This window comes from Triticum dicoccoides, chromosome 6A (genome assembly GCF_002162155.2).
Source record: "Triticum dicoccoides isolate Atlit2015 ecotype Zavitan chromosome 6A, WEW_v2.0, whole genome shotgun sequence".
NCBI classification, from domain to species: domain Eukaryota; kingdom Viridiplantae; phylum Streptophyta; class Magnoliopsida; order Poales; family Poaceae; genus Triticum; species Triticum dicoccoides.
This window is the reverse complement of record NC_041390.1, coordinates 600807770-600815500: the sequence shown is the minus strand read 5'-3', so window position 1 is coordinate 600815500 and position 7731 is coordinate 600807770.

The window sequence follows — 7731 nt, the reverse complement described above, 5'->3', positions numbered from 1 at the left end:
TTCAATTTCTATATCATTATCATTACTTGGTTGAGCATCATCATGAACATTATCATTAACATTATCACTAGTTTCAAGTTCATTACTAGATTGTGTTTCAGCATCAGAGATAGAAATATCATTTGGATTCTCAGGTGTTTCAGTAATAGGTTCACTAGAAGCATGCAAAGTCCTATCATTTTTCTTTTTCTTCCTATTAGAAGGACTAGGTGCATCCACATTATTTCTCTGAGAATCTTGCTCAATTCTCTTAGGGTGGCCTTCAGGATACAAAGGTTCCCGAGTCATTCTACCACCTCTAGTCATAACTCTAACAACGTTGTCACTATTCTTAGTATTCAATTCATTGAGCAAATCATTTTGAGCTTTAAGTACTTGTTCTACTTGAGTGGTAACCATAGAAGAATGTTTACTAATAAGTTTAAGTTCACCTTTGCCATTAGCCATATAATTACCCAAGTGTTCAAGCATATCTGAATTGTATTTCAATTGTCTACCAAAATAAGCATTAAAATCTTCTTGCTTAACCATAAATTTATCAAACTCATCTAAGCATGGGCTAGCAAATTTAGTAAACGGGATTTCAGCTTTATCATATCTATAGAGAGAATTTACCTTTACTACATGTGTCGGGTTATCAGGACCATGAGTTTCTTCAATAGGAGATGGATTAAGGTCATATGTTTCTTCAACAGGCGGTAAATTAAGACCGTGTATTTCTTCAATAGGAGGTAAATTCTTAACATCTTCAGCTTTAATACCTTTTTCTTTCATAGATTTCTTTGCCTCTTGCATATCTTCAGGACTGAGAAATAGAACACCCTTATTCTTCCGAGTTGGTTTAGGAATAGGCTCAGGAGTTGGTTCAGGAAGTGTCCAATTATTTTCATTTGTCAACATATTATTCAATAGAATTTTAGCTTCATTCGGCGTTCTTTCCCTGAAAACAGAACCAACACAACTATCCAGGTAATCTCTGGAGGCATCGGTTAGTCCATTATAAAAGATATCAAGTATTTCATTTTTCTTAAGAGGATGATCAGGCAAAGCATTAAGTAACTTGAGAAGCCTCCCCCAAGCTTGTGGGAGACTTTCTTCTTCAATTTGCACAAAATTATATATATCCCTCAAAGCAGCTTGTTTCTTATGAGCAGGGAAATATTTAGCAGAGAAGTAATAAATCATATCCCGGGGACTACGCACACAACCAGGATCAAGAGAATTAAACCATATCTTAGCATCACCCTTTAATGAGAACGGAAATATTTTAAGGATATAAAAGTAACGAGTTCTCTCATCATTAGTGAACAGGGTGGCTATATCATCTAATTTAGTAAGATGTGCCACAACAGTTTCAGATTCATAGCCATGAAAAGGATCAGATTCAACCAAAGTAATTATATCAAGATCAACAGAGAATTCATAATCCTTATCAGTAACACAGATAGGTGAAGTAGCAAAAGCAGGGTCAGGTTTCATTCTAGCATTAAGATATTGCTTATTCCATTTAGCTAATAACCTCTTAAGTTCATAACTATCTTTGCAAGCTAAAATAGCTAAAGAAGCTTCTTTATCAAAAACATAACCCTTAGGAATAACGGGCAAGTCTTCATCATCACTTTCATCAATATTATCACATTCAATATTTTCATTCTCTCTAACCCTAGCAAGTTGTTCATCAAGAAATTCACCAAGTGGCACAGTAGTATCAAGCATAGAAGTAGTTTCATCATAAGTATCATGCATAGTAGGAGTGGCATCATCAATAACATCACTACAAAAAAATACACTTCCGTGATGATACGTGTTTGTCACAGTAGGTCACGTTTTTTTGTCATGCATGTACATCCATGAAAAATTTATGACAAAATCAAGATAGTCATACCTGTGCTGTCGCAGAAGTGTTCCATGACATTACCAAAATCATCATCACGGAAGTGTCCACTTCCATGACAATAAATCGCGCGTCAAAGAAGTGCTTTCGTTAAGGGTGACCGACACGTGGCATCCACCGTAACGGAACACCGTTAAGCTATCGGGTCGGGTTTTGGATCTGATAACCCGTTAACAGCCCCGACCAATGGGGATTTTCCACGTGTAAAATCATCATTGGCTAGAGGAAACACGTGTCGGCTCATCGTTGGGACAAATGTCATCCACTCACTCGACATAAGGCGCCTATGATACGTCGACACATGGCACGACCCAACAGTGGCCCATTCCTGTGAAAAGGCCGGCCTATTTGACTTGGTCAAAAGCTGGCGGGCCGGCCCATGGAAAGCCTGTTAACGGCCTGTTCGCATATAGCCCATTTACAGCCTGCTAACCCAAGGCCCGTTACGCCCTATCCGAGTTAAGCCTAGTAGCGTCATCTGGGCCATCCAATATGATTCCAGCCTGTTTTCACTTTTGGCCCATGTATAGCCCATGACGTCCCATATGAGGCCCTTCGTAACTCTTGGCCCATTAGCGGCCCATGCTGAAACTGGCCCATAATGAACAGTGTATTACTTTACAGCCATTAACGGCCCATGGTGAAATTGGCCCGTAATGAACAGTGTATCACTTTATACCCATTAATGGCCCGTTATTCCGTTGGGCCGTTTCCAACCCAAGTTAACTTTCGGCCTTCTGAGGGCCCATTTATTCTTGGGCTCATTTGCAGCATTCGGTTACTTACGGCCCGTTACTGTCATTTTCTGCTTATGGGTCAAATTCAGCCCGTCATTACAGTCGGCCCATTTGTGGACCGTTTGTCCGTTGGGCCATTTTCATAGCATCACCAAATACGGCCTATTAATGACCCGTTATGGTCAGCCCATAAAACGTACGATTTCCATTAAAGGCCCGTCTACGGCCCATTAAAGGCCCGTACAAGACCCATAAATGAGTCGGCGGCCCATGGATCCTACGATACATGGAAGGCTCATGGATCCTACGAGACGTAGAAGGCCCATGGATCCTACGAGACGTAGAAGGCCCATAGATCCGACGGCCCGTGAAGGGTCATGGTCGGGCGAGTTGGCCCCCGTTTGAACGATATAGCATATTCAAAGAATTATCCTACTCAATACTGTCACCTCTAAAAAGCATACACTATACAACAAAGAGATCAAGGCATAGAAAGGTAGAATAATCCTACACTATACAATAAAGAAATTACAGCCGATTATACCCACTGGGCATTATGGTTCGGCACAGGTGATAATAAAGCATACAAAAACAGCAAATTACATACATTGGGCAAATACAGCTCATACATCATGGACGCGCATCAACTTAACTCCATTTGAACTATAATCTCTTCAGAAAATAGGATTGACTGGATTCAGATAGCACAAATTTTAGTCTGCAAAATCTCCAATTCCTTCATGGTTACCTCAGTGTCTTGTTTCATTTTTTGACTCCTGCATCTAATACCTGCATGTCCAGTCTCAACTTGTTGATTATACGTTGACAATCATGTACACGTTGTCTTGCCACCTCTAGTTGATGCTCGAGAACATCAGCACATTCCTATTCCAATCCATAATCATTCGGTAACGGCCATGCCGCACTGCTCGTAGATCTTTGTGTTGATGTCACTTCATCCTGAAATGTTTCTGTAAGTACACATGCCTAGGGCAAAAATATAGTTACAACAGTGAAGCGAACAAGACACTATTTTGTACTACATGGCAAAACAAGACTAACAATAATGTTACACATCACTTTCAAAAAAAATGTTACACATCATGAAGCATAAGCAGGTGATACTTTAAAAAATATAAAAAAGATAGTTTATGCAGCCTACATACAGAAATCCCTCTTAGCTCACCAGAGGAGCATGATGTTGGGGCCCAATCGAAAACACAGACAAGTTACAAATTTAGACAGCATGTTGCGTATAAGTAAGCAAGCAGTTGGCCATTCTGTGCCTCAATTAAAGTCTTAGGGAGCATAATGAACAGCAGAGGGTTTCACACAAACATACTACAACAGGCAAAACTATGCAATCATTAGCGTAGTATAAACTAGATTGTGAGCCTCATGCAATAATAGTTGGTTAATAGACTTCAAAGCATCAGGCACACTTCGGCAGAGTAATTAAATGGTAAGGCCTTTAATTATGTCAGCTAATAGTGATACAAGTACCGAACATCAGGCATGATTATTTGGGCATCTCATTAACTAAGGACAAATAAAGCAATTGAAAAGAGAAAATTAACTATGCCTGAAACAAACAAGGAATTGAACTGTTGAGTTGCATACAGTGACTTACCTTAGCAGGTTGAAGAGGCTCAGCACAGCTCCTACTTCTCTTGCAAGGCTCCTTCCTAACATCTTGTACTTGCAAATCCTCAATCTTATCTTCATTGCACCCCCCTCTGCAAGGTGACACAAACTAGTTACTCGTCTCCTTGGAAGATAATTATGCATACTTTCCAGTCTGTGAACACAAAAGGATGAGATTATAACAAAACAACACCACATAATGAAACATGCCGCATCTCTTGCACTTGCACGCAATTAAATGAGCATTTACTATGTCTGCACTATGTAAAAACTAGGCACACCTTCAAACTGGATCTCCAGGTACTCTTGGAGAGCCTACTGTAGTGTAAAGCCAAACCTTTATGTCACCTATGAGTTAGACAAGGCCCCACTACAGCAGCCCTTAGTGTTTAAATCATTGACAAGCTCTGTTAGAGTGTTAGGTCAAGAACAACAAGTAATCAAAGCAAACAGTCCTAGTATAGCTGGCTGATGCAAACAAGAAATTGAACAGATTTGTGAGCAAATCTTACATACCAAGAAAAGAAGCAAAGAAGGAGGCTTAAAGACCATCACTTGACTGACCAGATTTAAGGGGCATTTAAACATCATGTGCAATGTATGAACTAACATAAACATTGCATATTCCAGATTCTACAATGCAATGCACATGTATTAGGTTATGCCATGTATGATGATGCCTAAATGTACAGATAGCAGGCATGAGTGATTCATCATTGCACGCACAATTGAATTGCAGGTTAAGGTCCAGTTCGATTCCGCCTTTTCAGGGCATATTGTCAAAATAAGCCATAAAAGATGTAAAGAAGTCATTTTTGAGTTATGGGCTTGGGCTTAACTAATTTCGCTTTGGAGGGGGGTGTTTCGGGTAGAACCTCACTAAAAATTGAAGGGAAGGGGAATAGTGAAATGACTTTGTTGTCTGCCTATATTACACTCAAAATGCAACTGCTGACGCCCGTGTCACACCTGACCCTCAAGTAAAAACAAACACGCAAGCATTCATTGCCCTGCCCGCTTGCATCTCCTCTCCCCTTTCCCTCTACCTCGATCCCCTGCCTGCAGCACTAGGGTTCCTCCAGCGAGCCGTCGCCACTGGTCCCATCTGGCCTGGTCCTCGACGATGCTATGTCCAGCTAGGCTACATGGCCGGTGGGTAGGGGCAAATCTACCTGGCTGCTCCTCCCTCTGGCGTCGACCCTCATTCTCATGGTCTTCAGCAGCTGCTCCACTGTGGTTCGTCCAACACACTACTCCGGTGGGCGCTGCACAACTACGACTGATGCCACACTGCGGCAGAAGGCACCTTATTCCCCCTCCCCTCCTCCCAGGCCATGGCCTTGAGGTGCTGTTGAAGGATGAGCTCATCCAACAAGGTGAGGATCTCCTTTGATTTTTTGCCAAATTTTCATTCTGAACCACTATACGATGAATTGCTATGAGCTGCTTCTGCTGCTGCTATATGATGCATTGCTATGAGTTGCTCCTGCTGCTGCTATATGATGAATTGCTATGAGCTGCTGCAGCTGTATGATGAGTTGCTATGGGCGGCTGCTGCTATATGATGAATTGCTATGAGCTGCTGCTGTTATATGATGAGTTGCTACAAGCTGCTCCTGCTGCTGCTATATGATGAATTGCTATGAGCCGCTCCTGCTGCTACTATATGATGAATTGCTATGAGCTGCTCCTGTTGCTGCTATATGATGAATTGCTATGAGCTGCTGCTGGTATATGATGAATTACAGACTGCTGCTGCTGTATGATGAGTTGCTATGAGCTGCTGCTGCTGCTATATGATGCTTTCAGGTGGTGCTGCTATACGATAATAACCAGCCACTTGGACCATCGAATTTTAATAAATAATTGTTCTTCATTTAAATGTGGGTCATGCGTTCTTCGTTTAAATTAGGCAATGGGATCTCTATGGAAAATATTGACCAAAGTATATTGTGCCAAGTAGATGGTATCTTTGTATTTGCATTTTGAGCAAATAGTGATGGTCTGTTTTCCTATCATATTAATTACTGCACTGGGTTCAATTTGTGATGTTTGCAAGTCAAATTAATTTCCATATGGGCAGCAAAATGAAAAAAATATAATGCAATCTAGACTTTCCACTGATCATACCAAAGATAAGCTGAAAACGCAATGAAAAGAACTGGTTGGCTTATTACATGGAGCTTATATTCACAGGTGCTTATTTTCTTAGGATAACTCGTAATAACTGTCCCTAAGAAACTTGGCTAATAGAACTGGCATACAAATAACATGTCACGATGATTGCAATGGAGGAGTGACGTACCATAGCACACTATATAGGCTCACCGCTGCCTCTCCTTTTTTTGCGATGTTCCATGAAATTGCCACATACATCTTGTACTTTTTCATTGTGTAACCCTATCTGCAAGTTGACACGGCTAATTTTAGACATCTCTACATGATACTACATTGCATATCCCTTGCGCATATTTAAACCACCAATTAACGATTGTGTGCGTACCATAAACTAGCCATGACTCTGTATGCTGGACTAGTAGGCACTCTAAGGGAGCCTAATGTAGTGCACTGGAATTCCTACATGCCACCTACGATTTTGTGTAATGTACTGCCCCTGTTCCTAAATATATGTCTTTGTAGAGATTCTAGTATGGACCACATACAGATGTATATAGATGCATTTTCAAGTGTAGATTCACTCATTTTGCTTCGTATGTAGCCTATAGTGGAATCCCTAGAAAGACTTATATTTAGGAACAAAGGTACGAGGTAGTATCATGTATGACATCTACATATCTAATTTAGCAGCCAATAGTAGAAATCATTGTCTGCACAAAGGGATTACTGGTCAAAAATCCTAGCAAAGCACGCTGGCAGGCACAGGACAATACAAGAGAGAGAGACACGCTTACAAGATCATAGCAATGCCTCAGTCTAGGATCTTGGTTGGCCAACCTGTCAGATCCAGAAGAAACATCGTCCTTGTAGTTATTGCCAGATTCATAACAGGTAACAGCGACCGCTAAGTATATTTGAAGTACATCGGGCAGGTGACGCTGGACGGGTTTAAAGGTGACAAGTACCTAGGCCGTGGCGGGTGCTTGGCATCTCTCCAGACGGTGGGAATCAGGTTAGAAACATTGAGGGTGATGACGCTACGCTGGCTGTCGGGGTCCGGTAAGGAGATCTAGAACCGTCGAGTAGGGTGTTTGTGGAGCGGCTCCGGTAGGGTGGACTACGATGTGGGCGAAGTGGATCTGTGGCCGTGAACAAGGGCGTAGGTGAAGCTGCTCCGGTGGATGGGTTAAGGATGGGGTCGATGACGCGGATCTGAGGCCGTGGACGGGGCGTCCGAAGCTGCTCCGGTGGTTGGGTTAAGGATGGTGTCGACGATGCAGATCTGCGGCCGTGGATGGGGCGTCAGAAGCCGCTCCGGTGGTTGGGTTAAGGGTGGTG